This window comes from Eptatretus burgeri, chromosome 1, assembly GCF_056783735.1.
Source record: "Eptatretus burgeri isolate ZD-2024b chromosome 1, Ebu_testis_v1, whole genome shotgun sequence".
NCBI lineage: Eukaryota > Metazoa > Chordata > Myxini > Myxiniformes > Myxinidae > Eptatretus > Eptatretus burgeri.
In genome coordinates this window covers 65,106,163-65,124,299 of record NC_140961.1, presented here as the reverse complement: position 1 = coordinate 65,124,299, position 18,137 = coordinate 65,106,163, and the positions used below count along the sequence as shown (strand labels likewise).

At 41.7% G+C, this 18,137-nt stretch overlaps 1 pseudogene; it reads right to left on the bottom strand.

Moving 5' to 3' along the window:
- Nucleotides 1-11,738: 11,738 nt before the first annotated feature.
- On the bottom strand, nt 11,739-11,879 carry LOC147034620 (signal recognition particle RNA; annotated as a pseudogene).
- Nucleotides 11,880-18,137: the final 6,258 nt, after the last annotated feature.

Genomic DNA, 18,137 nt, shown 5'->3' with positions numbered 1-18,137 from the left:
ATATATATATATATATATATATATATATATATATATATCATATTGTTACGGGTTTCAGAATCCAATCCGATGAATGCATACAAACATCCAGGTCCTCAGATAGTTATTTCCCTAAATGCATGTTCAGGATAGACCTATCCCCATGTCTTGTGGGATTCTAAACGTGATGTGTTGAGAAGGGTAAAGCATAGATACCCTCTCTTATGGAAAGCTCCTTTTTCTCTTTACGACAGACACATTCACACACGTGAGATAGCCCTTAGCCCAACGAGGCTCAACACCCACTTTTATCCATCGACGTTGACACCCGCTTCTTTTACCTACGCTGACTCCCCGTTCAGCAGCTCTATGGATGCCAACTGGCTCTTTTTCATATCGGGCTGAACATTGAGGTGATAATTGTTGTTGACGTTTTATGAGTGCTTCACATTTTTGCTCAGTAATTCTGACAAGTGGCTGCTTTCTGCTGTTCATCCAGCACCACAGGCATGGCGTCATAGGCCAGGGATGGTTGCAGGACGGCCGAGTTGTCACGGGCAACGATTTGCAAATGGGGCGGGGTGGATTTGACTGGAGTCTGTGCCTGCCCAGATGGGCCGCCTATAAATAGAGGACGAGAGGTCTGTTCTTGACCAGACAGGTGGCGACGGCTTTGAGAGTCAATTGGCGTAAGTAAATCGGTGTCAGTCAAACTGCTTTTCCAGTCAGTCGGCGTCAGTCAGATGGCTTTAGGAGTCAGTCAGACTAGTCAGTTTGAGAGTCAGTTGGCGACAGTCAGTTTTGCGACCGTCAGTCAGATGGCCTTTCCAGTCAGCCGACCACCAGTCAGTTGGCGATAGCTAGTTGTGGTTCTGACAGCTTTGAGAGTATTTCAGTAAGTTCCAGTCTGTCAGTCGGCACCAGTTGGTCGGCACCAGTGAGGTGGTGACAGTCTCAGTGCCTTACAGCTTCTCACAGTGCATCACAGCACCTCAGCACCCCACATCACCTCAGAGCACCTCACAGTCCCTCACCGCCTTAGCACTTCACAGTGTGTCACAGCTCCGAACAGCTGTCCATCGGTTGTGGCTCCTGGTGGCTCCTGGCGGTGGGTGACGCTTGGACCGTTAATGCTCGTTCTGCTCGAGACCTGCTCTTGGCATACCTGATTCTTTTGACCAAAATCTAAGCAGCGCTAGCCATCACCCTCCTGAATCACGTGGTGTAATTTGACATTGGTAGCTTCTTCCGTTCTCGAGTTATCGTGCCTACAAACAAACACACAAACACACACACAAACAAACACACAAACAAACACACAAACAAACAAACAAGCAGTCATAGACTGGCACTTACAAAATCGTCATCTTGACCTCTGACCTTGTCTAATAAAAGCTGTCTCTCGAGAAGGTAGCGATGCAAACTAGAAGTTTCTACAATGATTCTGTACCAAACCATCAAAAATCGAATGTTTGATCTCACTGTGACCTTGACCTTTGACCGATTTTAACCAAAATCTAATCAGCGCTAGCCATCACCCTCCTGAATCAGGTGGTGAAATTTGACATTGGTAGCTTCATCCGTTCTCGAGTTATCGTGCCTACAAACAAACACACAAATACCCAAACACACACACACACACGCAAACAAACAAACACACAAACAGAGGGCGGAGGTCATCAATAAACTTACGAAATCTTTAGATTTCGTAAGTAACAAACAGACAGGGGTGAAAACAGTAACCTCCGCCATCAAAGATGAAAAAAAACCCTGAAAATAAATAAATGAAAACCAAAACCAAATGCAGGTGAGCAACCTCAGACAATAGGGAAACACGGTTCGCATGCTTACACAATGTGTAAACATTCCCCGCAGGTAAATATGTAGTTCGAAGTTGGGTGTTGGTCGTGGAGATGGTGAAGTGCATATAAATAAATAAATAATTCATGGAGGTTTGTCAGTGCTGGTAATGGTAAGGTGTGTATAAATAAATTAATTATTTAAAAATCAAGGTCGTATGTAAGGAGTGGAGAGGGTAAAGGATATTATAAATAAATAATGATTCTCCGCAGCATACACAATCCTGAACTATTCTCTTCCGTTAATTCAAGAAAAATTGCCAAAATTTCAAATTGTTTCCAATCGCAAAATAAATTGATGTGCCTCGTGCTAAGACGTTATTGCATACATTTACCAAATATTTTTAACCACTTTTACTTTCCTTTTTTTCACCACTTTTTTTTCTGCTGCTGCTCTTTACCATCATCTCTCTGCCCTTTTCACCCTGTCATTTGCACTAGGTCATCTTCCATTTGCTTGGAAATCCACCAACATCACTGCATTACATAAAATGTGCAAAAACTAATCACCTTAACCTCAGACTGATGAGCTTACTTCCAATCATCAACAAGGTCATGGAATCCATCATCACAATTGATATGAAATCCATCCTTTTCTCCAACAACCTCATCTCGGGTCACCAATTGAAGTTCAGAGCAAGTCACTCCACCTTGGACATGTTGCTTCTACTCAACCAACAATGGATGGAGACCCTCAATATCAGACATGAGATCAGGGCCGTCTCTCTGGACATGTCTCATACTTTTGATACAGTCTGGCATCCTGCCTTACCTTCCAGATCAGGAGTCAGACCTGCACCCTGGGCCGGATTACCGTAGCCCAGGCATAGTTGACCTGAAGCCCAGGCCTCGGCTTCAGGTCTCAATTTCAGGGATGGGGGTGGTGGGTGCAAAATTATGGGTAGAAAAATGAATAAATTATACATTTTTTTCATTTCAAGAATACATATTACACTTACATACCAAATATATTGTTGCGGTTTAGAGAAACCGCGATTGGAAATGTGCACTCATGACACATAGGTCCTTCAGCGTAGTTATTTCTGTAATATATGTTTAGAATAGTCCCTTTAACGTTTAGATGGGTGAGTGGGATCCAAACTGTGTTGGAACAGGTAGATTAAGATTCACCCCTATTTTTCTTTTGCCCATTTGGAAGGTTGCACATAGCAGACGAGAGGACTGTTTTTTTGGTAACAATTGGTTACAGCTGGGCGACGGCTATTTTCAGCTCCAGTCAGCTCCAGTCAGTTCCAGTCAGGCAGTTGGTGAGCTGGCGAAAGTTGAGTTTGCAACAGTTGGTGACGGCCTTACAGCTCTGATCGCTGGTGATGGCCTCACAGCGCTTCAGCACCTTACAGCTTCTCACAGCGCTTCACAGTGCCTCGGAGCGCCTTACGGCTCCTTGCAGCTGTCCGTTGGTTGTGGCTCCTGGTAGCTCCTGATGGTGGGTAATGCTTGGACCGTTAATGCTGGTTCTGCTCAAGACCTGCACTTGGTGTACCTGATTCTTGGCGTCCCTGGTTCCTGGGGGTGACGACGTGATGTCGATTGGTGTTCAAGCCTGTTTGCAAATGGGTGCATGGTGAGGCAGGGTGCTGGCAGTGGACCAAGGCACGCTAACACTTTTCAGGACATTATATTTAACATACGACGATTTCTATTTGGGAAGCGAGACCGGATTCCTCCCCCCCCTCCCCTCCGAATGATCTGCTGGGTACCCTTGTCTCGTGTTTAATCATAAAGTGAGGCATAGTGATAAGCATGTGCTCTTTGTCTGTTTTTCTATCGATGCCTGACTAATTCTTTATTTGCTTGTGATTATTTTGATTGATTTGAATTTACATATTTTCATAACAAGGACATAAAAAGTTCTTCTTTTCATTTAAGTTTTTCCTTATTAATAAATTCCTTGTTAGTGTTTCAACCTGTCCGTGCTTGTCCTTTCCTTCCATTGATCCATCATTGTCTGAACCGAGATAGACTGGGAGGTAATTAGCAAGCTAATTGACGTGTCAGAGTCGGCATGCACCAGCGGTAAATGCTCGGCCGCCCTAATTAAGATATAATCAAGATAAGATTGGTGCTTTGCCGAGGACACGCTCCCAGCAAAATTAGACGGTGAGCATTGGAATTCATGGGAAACTGATTGGTGTTTGTGGTTGTAAAGCGACCGACCGTACCACAAAGTTAATTGTTAGCGCTGGCCCCAGATCCGACTCTTCTGAGGAGAAACGGTGATTAACCCCATCAAAATACACTCAGTACCGGTGGCCGTAACTATATATACATATATGTATATATGTGTGTATATATATATATATATATATATATATATATATATATATATATATATATATATATATATATGTTTGTATGTTGTTGTACTTTCGGCTGCTCCTGTTAGGGGTCGCCACAGCGGATCATCTGTTATGATCCGCATACTGATTTGGCACAGGTTTTACGCTGGATGCCCTTCCTGACACAACCCTGGTTGCCTCTTACGACACAGGGATAAGGATTGGGTTTCGCCATGATTCCGGGCTACCCTACACCCTCTCATAGCGCAGCCCAGCACAGAGCAGACCTCCCGTCCTCAAGCGATCCTCCAACCCAAGACTCCGAGTAGCCGGATTACAGGCGCATGCCACTACGCCCGGTATATATCTTCATACATATATATATATATATATATATATATATATATATATATATATATATATATATATATTTATATATATGTATATTGTATATGTATATATATATATATATATATATATATATATATATATATATATATATATATATATATATATATATATATATATATATATATATATATATATATATATATACACATATATTTATATATATATATGTATATATATATATATATATATATATATATATATATATATATATATATATATATATATATATGTATATATAGTTACGGCCACTGGGTAGTGCATTTCACAGAAAAGCCTCAAACATGAGCACCAAGGAGCTTTCAAAAGACCTCCGGGATAAAGTTGTGTAAAGGCACAGATCAGGGGATGGGTATAAAAATATATCAAAAGTCTTGAATATCTCTTGCAGCAAAGTCAAGACAATTATTAAGAAATGGATGGCACATGGTACCTCCAAGACCATGCCTAGACCAGGCTGTCCCTCCAAACTGGATGACCAAGCAAGGAGGAGACTGACGATAGAGGCCACCAAGAGGCCATTGGCAACTCTGAAAGAGCTACTGGCCTTTATGGCAAAGACGAGTCACTGTGTACATGTGATAACAATATCCCAAGCACTACACAAGGCTGGCCAGTACGGTAGGGTGGCAAGAAGGCAGCCATTACTCAAAAAGCCCACCTTGAGTCCTGTTTGAGGTATGCAAAAAAACACTCTGGAGATTCTGAAATCATGTGGCAAAAAGTGTTGTGGTCTGACGAAACCAAGATGGAATGTTTTGGCCTAAATGCAAAACGTTACGTTTGGCTTAAACCCAACAGAGCACATCACCCAAAGAACACCATCCCAACTATGACGCATGGTAGTGGCAGCATCATGTTATGGGGATGTTTCTCATCAGCAGGGACTGAGGCACTTGGCAGGATAGATGGGGAAATAGATGGAGCAAAATACAGAAAAATCCTCGTGGAAAACCTGCTGCCCTCTGCAAGAAAGCTGAAATTGGGACGGAAGTTCACCTTTCAGCATGGCGATAACCCGAAGCACACAGCCAAAGCTACACTGGAGTGGCAAAGGAACAAAAAGTTGAATATCTCTGAGTTGCCCAGTCAGAACTCCGACCTAAATCAAATCGAAAATCTGTGGCATGACTTGAAGATTGCTGTCCATCAACACTCCCCACAAAACTTTACTGAGCGTGAACAGTTTTGTTCAGAAGAATGTGAAAATATTGCCCAATCAAGGTGTGTAAAGTTGGTAGAGATCTATCCCAACAGACTCACAGCTGTAATTGCTGTCAAAGGTGCTTCCACCCAGTATTAAATCAGGGGCATGGACACTTGTCCAACCAAAATATTCTAGTTTTGTATTTTAAATCATTTTTTTGAAATTTGTGGTATTTATTTTTTTCACTTGGAAGTTGTGGTTTGCGATGTGAAAATATAGGTGGAGAAACTCTGATTAGTGCCATTTAATTCCAGGCTATAAGGCATCAAAAGATGAAAATTTTGAAAGGGGGTGTAGACTTTCTATAGGCACTGTATATTAGTGGGAATTGTGATTTTAAATATTTGCAGTAATACATGGGACAGATGCTGGCCACATTTGACATCTCTTCCCTTATTCCTCTTCCACATCCTTGTAAAAATGACTGCATGTAAGCTTATGACTCAAAACATGTAAAGCTTTCCTGCACCACCAAACGGTGATCAGGCAGAGTGGAAAAGTAGATGTGAGAACCAGAATAGTATCGCAAGCCCATCATAAGAAATTGTCTTTGACAAGCCTGAGATGGATGGCAGTGAAGAGTTACTGAAGGAGAAATCATCCCCCTTATACCCACATCCCTTAACCTCACACATTGCCTCTCCTTTTCCCTCATTTCCCCACCTCTTCACCTTTCTGCATTCTCAGTTTGCACAAACAAGTATCTCACATCGTCACTGCTGGGCATGTGCGATAACAGCTGTTTCCAGTTGCTGTGACAGGTCCATCAAGGTCAGCGGGATGGGGATCATGGGGAGGCATCACTCGATTGCAAGCTGTGGTTTTGTCCCGCTTGTCAATTACTTCGTCTTTCACCAATACAAGTGGATATTCCCTTGCGACGCTCGAGCAGCTCAGTCCGCCACCACCTGACACAAACATTCCCTCCCCACACCAATCTCAGTCTGGTACACTTTCCCTAATCTCTCCCGTACGAGCGGTTGCTAGGCAGCGGGTCTCCGAGCAACGGGCATAGCCCTGTCGTTGCCACAGCGGGCACCTCGTGGCATGTGGAATGTGGCAAGTCACCCTTCCTTTTCCACTTTCAAAATTTGAATTACTCGAGTAGTTCCTCTAATTTAAAACTATCCACCTCGCATATCAATCCGCTTCTGCTTTTCGGAAGTTATTGTCATCTGTTCCTAGATTTTGTTTAATCATTTTGGAGATGTCACCAAAAATGCGCAACCACCCTTTGAGCGTTACATGAAGGCTCCTTTACAATCCATATGTATCAATTGCATTGCGATTCATTTTGCTTTTCTGTCTGAAAAATGTATGATATGAGCATGAGATCTGAAAAGAATCAGATTTTCTTTGTTAATCATTGGAACCACTTCCTTTTGGTGTTTTTGAGACAATATCAGTTAACACAAGAAAATGTGGAGAAAAAAAAACCAGACCAGTTAGCTCATCACTGAATGTTCTAAACACGAGCACTCCAATACGCCAGATATAATGTGCTTCCCAAATCAAGCAAGCCAATCATGAGTGACTTTGTTAAGGAAGCATAAAATATTATCTAGCAATGGTTAATATGAATAGGAATACCTAGATTGGAGAACATGTTGAGGTTCTTCTTATGAGAAGACAGATCAGTGGGTAGCAGACTTGAAATGTTAGGAGGCTTTAAATGGTAGTATGTACAGTACATAATAAATTAGAGAGGTGTTCATCAGGGGACACCTTGACAAAAAACAAAACTACACACACTTCCCTTGCTGTGATTTGACACGAGGACCTTCAACTAACAACTACCACTCATGCTTAGCCTAGTGTAATGACGGAATGTCATAATAAATAATATTGTCACGCACCTCTGGGCAATAGTTTGCGAGGCCAAAAGGATGGAGCTCTTATAATATTACCAGCCCAGATGGCTTCTTGTGTTGAGCCCATAGCCATTCTCTTAATCTGCAAATCTGCAGGACATCTTCGAGATATACTCACTCGCAATTTGAACTGTCTCGCCGGGGTTCAAATCTTTTATACCCCCAATAACCTAGTCAAATGAACTTTCATACTTGCAGATTTCTCTGTTTCCTCTGCTCCTCTTTCTCCTCTTTTTACCGTTCATTCATTCTCTTGCTTGTTTTGTCCATCTGTTGGGCCATGACCCCACTGTCACGACGTTACCTTTCACCCTCTGCCATCTGGCTCTTCAGTGATCCTAGATCTGTGTTTAAAAAATATACATGCTTTTGCCAACTTCTCTCTTCCTTCCCCTTCTGTTATTTTTTTTTTTACCCTCACCACTGAAGGTGGACAGAGGTTATGTTTTCAACCGTTTTTCTGTTTGTGAGCAGGATATCAAAAAAAATATGGACTGATTTGAACGAAACATGACTCCCCAGTCCCAACCCACACGTCTATCGACCTCTGATATACAACATGCAGAGACATGAATCTTTCCATGACTTCAACATACTCGTCACAAACAGGTACAGACAAGATAGCAGCATCCAAGATGTCATTGGAAGCCTGGATCTTAGTTTTGACCCAGGAGACCTGAACTACCTGTAGCTCCGACTCCTCATTCATCACATGGAGGGCCCCCATCAGGATATCCAGAGGCTTCACAAAGATGACTGCATCATCTGCAAAATCAAGGTCAGAGATCTGGACATTCCCAAGCGATGCACCGCAGCTTGATCTCTCTGACATCCTCCCCAGAATCCAGTCCATACAAGGACTGAAAAGTGTGGGGGCCAAAACACAACCCTGACAAACTCCAGTAACAACTGGAAATAAGTCAGAGATGGTACCACCACATCTCACCACACTCTCAGTACCAGAGTATAGTTCAGAGATCAGATCGATCAGTTTTGGTGGCACCCCACGAAGACCAAGAATCCTCCAGAGGGCATCCCGATTCACTGAATCAAACGCTTTCAAGAGATCAACATAGGCTGTAAGCAGCCCCTGCCGAAACTCTCATTTGCATTCGGTGAGGACACGAAAAGCAAGGATACGGTCAATCGTTGACTTCTTTGGTGTAAAGCTAGACTGCTCTGGGAGCTGGTGCTCAAGCAGATGGTAGCGAATCCTATCAATAATTATCCCAGCAAAGACCTTGCCCAGCACTGAGAGCAGTGTCACTCCTCAGTAGTTGCTGCAGTCATGGCAATCACCCTTCCATTTCCAGAGAGGGACAACAAGGCCCCTATTCCAGTCAGTTGGGATGATGCCTGTGCTCCAAACAGACCTGTTGCCATTCCCTAAGGTAATGCTTCACGCCCATCACCCTCCCCCAAGGTGACGCTTCATGGCCATCACCCTTCCCCAAGACAATGCTTCACGCCTGTCGCCCTTCCCCAAGATGATGCTTCGCTCCCGTCGCTCTCCCCCAAGCCTCCCTTTCCTCTCCCCTTGCACCTTTTACTTCTCTCATACATTGTATACAGGTATCCAAATAAAATTTTCTCTCATTAAGTATTTAAGTGGAAACAATTTTTTTGTGCACTGCTTTATAAAAAAGTTTTTAAAACCACTTATGAGAGCAAAGATTTGGGATACTTTATAAATGATGATTTGAGTTCTGTTTACAAATATCTGTACTGTTTGAGAGCTCGATGGTGAGACCAACACACAGCACGGGCATGGCAAAGTTGCATGAAGATGGTGTCCGGTGACTTTATCCCACGCACCTCACCCGCTATCCAGTGAGTAAAATAGCAATCAGCGATTTGGCATCAAGGCACGATCCAAGCCAGCTCTCATCGCACCACAACACACTCCACATGTTCCCCTCCGGAAAAGCTGATTGGGTTGCGCTCCCTCACATGGGCTCACAAAGTATCGTCCCTAGTGATGTCGAGATGTGTGTTACTCTGTGCCATTAGATGATGCTACCTCTGTCAGCTACCTCCTTTCGGATGTGAAAAACTCATGTCGGAACAGCTGTACACAGAAAGACATGAAAGCGTCTGTAGATTAATCCACTGTCACATCTGCAAACATTTTAACATCCCGGTCCCAGAACAATCATGGAAACACAAACCCAATCTGATCCTTAAAAATGAACAAGTAATGCTCACATATGACAGATGGTGCCATCAAGTGTAGACATTGCAAACAAAGCATTGTGTCCAGGCATGGCGCTCAAACATAAAAAGGAAAAAACTGCATTGTTGATCGAGGTTTCGGTTCACAATGACTTTGGACTAAATGCCACAGAAATTAGGAAAATGACCAAATACCAGGATCTGAAAAAGGAGGTCAAGAGGATGTGGGAATTGAAGAAAGCTGAAATTGTACCAGCGAAAGTTGGAGCTACAGGAATGATGAACAAAACCGTTACTGAAAACTTAAAAATCATTCCTGGGAATATCACTATGGATAAGCTACAAGTGGAGGCTGACAGAGGTTCAGTGAAGATTCCTAAAGGAGTCTTTGGATCGAGGATATAAGAACAAAACCTCACAATTTGGTTCATGAATAATGATCCTTCACCAAAAATAGGAGGTGGAGACTGGGTTATGGGAGAACTTCCTGCCACCTCCTGAAACCCATAAATGGACATAACAACCAACAATTTAGAATTTTCTGGAGTTAAATTCCAAAGAAACGTTCCACGAACAAATCAATAAATATAAACAAATGCTACAGACCACCATACTTGGCAAAAAACATTTTTTTGCGCCAAGTAATAATAATCAAAACGAACAGGTTATTTACCTATTGCTTCATTACTGGTGGACGGAGGTTATGTTTTCACCCCTGTCTGTCTGTCCGTTTGTCTGTGAACAGGATATCTTATGGGCGGATTCGGACGAAACTTGGTGGACAGATTGGGTGTATGACAAGGACGAATCAATTCGATGTTGGTGAAGATCTGAATCTGGATCCACATACGAGAATTTTTTAATTCTTTTTTCGTGATTCTTCACCATTGAGAGATCGGGACAAAAACGATACTTATTGTGTAGCATGACATTTCAAAAATGTATGGACGAGTTACGACACAACTCGGTGGATGAGTTGGGTGGGTGACGAGAAGAAGCCGATTCGTTTTTGTTTCAGGTCCACATCTAGATCCAGCCTGTCGGTGGAATATAAAACATAAACTGTTCAGCCTGGCACAGGTATTCAGTAAAAATCCAAAATTGAGTAAAAACAGGTGAGGTCAGGTACGTGGGAGCATGCGACACAAACTTAGGGAACCATTGTGGTGGATGTTGCAGCAGGTGGCAAAGAAGCTGCAATCACCTTTCATGATGTGCAACACTTGCCAGCACCCATTACTCAAACTGAACATTTTCAAAGAGTGTGGGGATAGTAATCCAGTTTTTAACACTCAGGAGGTTATGCATGTCACATGCGAGTAGGACAGCTTAAAGATGTGCATTGTCGCGACTCGCCTCCGCGCGTGCATACTTCTAAACATTCGAATCTCGGCCCAGATTTTAACCGACCCCACAACGTGCCCATAATTTGGGCCTTTAACGAGGAAGAATAATTTAATGTACAGTATATCCAATCGTGATCCTCGTTTCACAACTTCAATGGTGTCGCTCATCGCCGCCCCATGTTATCTCTCATTTCTTTTCGCCGGCGGATCACCTGCCATACCTTTTCACAGGTCATGTTTATGCCCGTCGACTTTCCGCATGTTCTCTGCCCTTTTATGTTTCATCTCCATCGAAACACCCTCGTTCTCTGACGTTTTCCTTCTTTATGAGCCTCGACTTTGTACTTACAAAGTTAAGAGGGAAATTTAACGGTGTAACTCATGTTCAAGAAATATGCTCACGTCTATGAAGTGGTATAATTAAGTTAAACAAAATGTAAACACATATATATATATATATATGCTCATCTTTCAGCTGCTCCCGTTAGGGGTCGCCACAGCGGATCATCCGTTATGATCCGCATGCTGATTTGGCACAGGTTTTACGCCGGATGCCCTTCCTGACGCAACCCTGGTCGCCTCTTACGACACAGGGATAAGGATTGGGTTTCGCCATGATTCCGGGCTGCCCTACATCCTCTCATCGCGCGGCCCAGCGCAGAGCTCCCGTCCTCAAGCGATCCTCCAACCCAAGCCTCCGAGTAGCCGGATTACAGGCGCACGCCACAACGCCCGGTATATATATATATATATATATATATATATATATATATATATATATATATATATATATATATATATATATATATATATATATATATATATATATATATATATATATATATATATATATATATATATACATTACTAGCGGGGTATGTTTACACATTGTAAGCAATGACAAATCGTGCTTCCCCCTTATCTTGGGTCACTCACCTGCATTTACTTTTTTCATTTATTTATTTTTTAAATTAATTTATTTTTTTCATTTATTTATATTTTCATTTACGGATGCTTTCCAATGATTCTGTGAATTTTTTCCTGGTGTATCGGCTTCGATGTCCGTCGGCACACAGAATTACAGCTTTCTCCATCACCCGGAAGGTACCAGTCTTTAATATCATTGAGTGAGTGAGTGAGTGAATCAGTGGTTAGAATGAGTTTAATTTTAATATTAGATACTCAATGTATATTGCAGTACAGCATTTATTTATTTTTTAATTAATTTATTTTTTCATTTATTTATATTTTCATTTACGGATGCTTTCCAATGATTCTGTGAATTTTTTCCTGGTGTATCGGCTTCGATGTCCGTCGGCACACAGAATTACAGCTTTCTCCATCACCCGGAAGGTACCAGTCTTTAATATCATTGAGTGAGTGAGTGAATCAGTGGTTCGAATGAGTTTAATTTTAATGTTAGATACTCAATGTATATTGCAGTACAGCATTTATTTCTCATAAAACAAAACAAAAGGCTCCATCTGGTGGAAATATTGGATTTGTGTCATATCTCAAACGAAGTGAAACTTTTCATCAGAATACAATTTTAATCTTGGGTCATTCGTTTATGGTGATTTACCTGAAGGCAGATTCAGTAACTGCCAAAGCAGCTTTTGCAGCAAGGATTACACTGCCTTCGGCTTCCCAGTGGAAGTCAGAGCAGGATTTTGTAATTTATTCAGGATTCTGGTCTCTTATTTCTGGCAATAGCTCACCTACTCTTGGTGAAAGACACCATGGAATCTTTAACGCCTATCAAGTACCACCTAATGCCAGCAGACACGACACCAACTTTAACGTCCATCCGAGGGATGGCATACACATTGATGAATCACCTTGCCTGTGAAACACCAGGATGACAATTTATAGCTGGGTCGGGATTTGAATCCAGGCTCGATATCTTAAAGGTGAGTATGCTAATACCTCTCGGACTGGGCTGTCTTGGCTGGGCTGTCTTGGCTGGGCTGTTGGATCATAATGTAGTCCAAATCGATTTTTGCTCTTAAAGTGAACTTGCTACCTCCGCCACCAATGATGTTTTCACCCATGTCTGTGTCTGTGAGCATGAAACTTGGTGGACAGATTGGGTGTGTGACCAGGATGAAGGGATTTGATTTTGGCGCAGATCCAGAAACGAGAATTTTTTTTTAATTTCTAAAATGATTATTCAAAATTTAGACATCGTGCCAAAAACGATATAAAGCACAATATTGCAAAACCTTTTGGACGGATTGTGACAAAACTTGGTGGACGAGTTGGGTAGGTGACAAGAACAAGCCGATTTGATTGTTTCACGGTCCTGATCCAGATCCGGCCTTTCAGTGAGATACAAAACGTAAACTGTTCAGCCTGGCGGAGGTATTTCTTCTACCGAGTACCCTTCTCATCAAATTTTCTGCATTTAATATTGACTTTTCCCACGCAAGTCATTTCGTGGCAATTTTTTTTTGTATACATAGGCACAGCTTATGGAAGAGCTAGAGCACAAAGCAGATCAAGGATGCAAAATAACAAAAGGAACAGCAGAAGAAGGGGGAAATGCCACAGCAGGGCCGAGGGAGAAAATAGATAGACAGACAAACAATGGATATGGGTAATGATGAGAGGTAGGGGATAATGCAAGGGTTGGACAAGATGGATACAGAAGCAAAATTTTGGAAGTGGTGAGGGGTGGGTTAATGGGTGTTGAAACATCATGCTTTTGACTGTTGGATTATTTGAGATGGGGGTGAACAGCTAAGCTGTCTTGAAGACGTGTCGGGAAGAATGAGATTGAAGAGAGTGTGGAAGTTGATTCCACAAGTGGGAAAAAAAAGAGGAACAAATGAGTGAGGTCAGCAGTAGTTCTGGATTTTGGCAGTTTCACTTGAAGGGTGATGCTGGTGGACTGTGTGCAACCTGCAGATATCTAGGGGAGAGGGGGACAAAGCACAGAGAGGTCAGAGGGTGCAAGACCAGAAAGGATGCGGAAGAAGTCAGAGAGACCACCGACCTGTTGGAGATGGCGAAGTGATAAGCCCATTGGCTCACCTTCATCGTGAGAGATTCAAATGACCTTGGCCTTGGTTTCTATGGCGTCAAGCTAAGCAACGTGTGAGGCAGGGGTACCAGCTCAGAGGATAGAGAAGTATTCCATCAAGCTGTGGGTGAATGCCTTGTAGGTGGACATGAGTTGAGGTGTGCAAAGGAAGGACAGTGACTGACTTTGGAGGCCAACTTTGAAATGTGGTTTGCCCCAAGAGAAATCGTGGCTTAGAGTGAGACACAAGCATTTGAGTAACTGAAATTATTTTAGACGATGTGAGAGAAAAAGAGAGAGAGAGAGAGAGAGAGAGAGAGAGAGAGAGAGAGAGAGAGAGAGAGAGAGAGAGAGAGAGAGAGAGAGAGAGAGAGAGAGAGAGAGAGAGAGAGAGAGAGAGAGAGAGAGAGATATATATATATATATATATATATATATATATATATATATATATATATATCTCAGGGATAAAAGACTTATTCCAAGTGTTTGATCATTTTATGTTTTGATAAGTTCTGATGAGAGGGAAGAGGCTGCCTCTCTTTAAGAAGGAAGAGAGATGTCACAGCAGAGGGTGAAGTCATCAGGAAGGAGATAAAGAGGATTTTCCAGTCAGAGAGATCATTGATGAAGATTAGGAATATAACATGGGGCCTAGAACACTGCCTTTGGGTACTCCAGCATTCACAAGGAGAGGCGAAGGGTTCTGTTGAGAGCCACACATTGGCTACACGAGTGGAGGAAGTCAGTCATCTAAGAGTGGAGTTGGCCTTGGATGTCATAGGTCGACAGGATGCCTTGGATGCCATCTTATTCTGCATGCTTTCTGGTCTTGCACCCTCTGCCCTCTCGGTGCTTTGGCCTCCCTTTGGAGAGCAATGTGGAGGCCAGACTGTATTGAAAGCTGGAGATACATCCAGAGAGATGGCCCTGATCTCATGTCTGATACTGAGGACCTCAATCTATTGTCGACAGAGTAAAAACATCGTGTCCAAGGTGGAGTGACCATATCTGAATCAGAATTGATGATCTGAGATGAGGTAATTGGAGAAAATGAATGATTTTATGTCGACTGCAATGATGGATGCCATGACCTTGCTGATGATTGGAAGTAGGCTAATTGGTCTGTAGTTAAGAGGATCCATTTTTGCACCTTTTTATGCAATGCAGTGATGTTAGCTGACATCCAAGCAGATGGAAGATGACCTATGGCAAATGATAGGGTGAAAAGAGCAGGGAGAGGAAGTGCAAGAGCAGTAGAGCAGGTCTTAGGACTTGTGAGCTGATGCTGTCCGGTCCAGTTTCCGAATAGGAGTCGAGGGTTGCCAGAAACTTCTCCACCTTCTCAAGTGCAAAAGGCACAGAATCCAGGAGCAGTTGAGTATGACTGGGAAGGGAGGTAGTCAGGGGTGGATTGAGGGGGTGGGGTGCACTCATCATGCCACCCCCCGCTAAACCTCTCCCTCCCATCAAAAGCGATCGTTTTTTTCACATGTATGAAGATGTAAATATATATCTGAAGATGTGGGATCAGCCGATATTCCTCAGACCACAGATTATGTTGACCATAACATTCAACATGGAACTGATTTATACCATTCAGTTTGTTCCCATGTTGGATACTTGGTGATTAACAAATTACCGGAATCATTTGTCATCGGAGATGATTATTCTCTTTTTACCATTCATGAACCAGGAAGTGGAATGGTATCCCAAATATCAGACAATCCAGAGTCCCTATCATTCTGTTTGAATTTGGCACTCAGTTTGTGTTTTCAAGACTCAGGAACAGGCATTTTGACAATGTGAAATTCTCCAGGGTATACAATAGGCATCAAATGTGTTGGAGATGACATCTTTGCTACGAGCGATTCACATCGTCGAAATGATGAAGGCAAATGCTCAACTGATGGCAAAACCGTAATTATGATTGAAGGTCACTTCCCTTGCAAACCTTGTTCTATATATCAGAGACTTTGATTTGTTTTGATCATGACGTCAATTGTTTCATTATATGCAATGTCTGCTTTTCATTCAATTGGATTTTTATGATGAGAAAATAATTAAATTAAATGTTGAGTTTTAAGCAAAAGATTTTAATTGGAGTACTTCTTTTCAAGTGTGTTGGAGTGTTCTTTGTCTATATATTTGAAGTCTTTTGAATTTATGACAATAATAAATGCCCACAGAAATTGTATTTTTCAGTGCAATGTAAATTATTGCATCTGCCCCCCCCCCTCCCTCCAACCTAAAATCATGGATCCACATCTGTGGTTGTCATCACCAAATCCAGAAGGGAAGATTTACCATTGACAGAAATTTGTGTGGGAAAGTTCACCAATTGAATCAGTCTGAAGGAGTCACAGAAGTCCTTTGTAGAAGAGCCATGGCTGGTGAGAGAGGAACGAAAACCCAGCCAATTTGTATGGTGACAATTGAAATCACCATATCCAGTGGCCTGCAAAAGCATGCAATCCCTTCAAAGTTTTAACATTTTGATGTCACCTGAGCTTATTTCATGATGCTTTCAAATCATACTTAATATGTAGAATGTAGACAAACTACTCCAAAGTGATGAAGATTAAAAAATACAGATTAAAATGTGAACAAGAAGGGCACTCGGTGGAACGCATACCTCTGCCACGCAATGCCTGATCCAAGAGAACATATTGGGCCCAATAATTTTTTGAAATATCATGCTATATATCGTTTTTGGCCCCATCTCTCAATTTTGAAAAATGACTGGAAATGTAAAAAATCACGTCTCCAGATCTGGATTTGTATATTCACCAAAATCAAATCAATTCTTCCTCGGCACATACCCAACCTCTCCACCAAGTTTCTTCCAAATCCGTCCACAACTTTTTGAGATATCCTGCTCACAAACAAACAAGAAAGATGTTGTGCAGAGCACTGTACTTATGAAATCCCCCAAAAAATTTGACCATAAAAATAATTAGTGATTGAACTCAGTGACCAAATATGCAACTCCTCTTCAAATTTCAAGTGAATTGGATGAAAATTGACAATTTTAGAAATTTGGCCTATTTTGACCTCCAAAATAATTGGCTAGTGGAATTCAGTGACCCGAAATATATATCCTCTTCAAATTTCAAGTCAATCGGATGAAAATTGAGGATTTTAGAAATACCACTAAAGTTGTTGACCTTGGGCCTATGTTGACCTTTTGTTTCATGATAACCTCCAAAATGATAGAGAAGTTGAATTCAGTGACTTGGAATATAAATCCTCTTCAAATTTCAAGTCAATCGGATGAAAATTGAGGAATTGAGAAATCCCACCTAAGTTGTTGGCATTTGGTCTATGTTGACCTCAAAAATAATTGGTGGTTGAATTCAGTGACTTGGAATATAAATCCTCTTCAAATTTCAAGTCAATCAGATGAAAATTGAGGATTTTAGAAACACAACCTTTTGACCTCAAATATAATAGGCTTCTTCCTTATGACAAACTCTATCACGTGGTGAAGTTTCATGAAGATCAGTTGAAAATTGTGACCTGTCAGCGATAAACAGACGAACAGACAGAACAACAAAATCGATTGAACAATATATTTGAAAAATCTTCGATTTTTTTTCGCAAATCTTAAATCTTTGCAAGTAACAAACAAGAAAAAGACGTCGTGCAAAGCCCGATACTTGCAAAATCCACCCCCCTCTCCAAAGGTTGCCATGGATGCATCAAATTTTCCATTTCATTCACATTAAAATTGACAATCTTAATCAAAGCTCAGGTCAATCGGATGAAAATTGATAATTTTTCAAATCGAAATTGATGATTTTAGAAGTTTGACCTTGAATTGACCTTTTGACCTCAAAAATCGTTGCTTTCCCAATTCAGTGATGGATTCTGAAAATCCTGTTCAACTTTCCAGTTAATAGGAAGTAAATTGTCAATTTTTCAGTTTAAAATTGATGATTTTAGAAGTTTGACCTTGAGTTGACCTTTGACC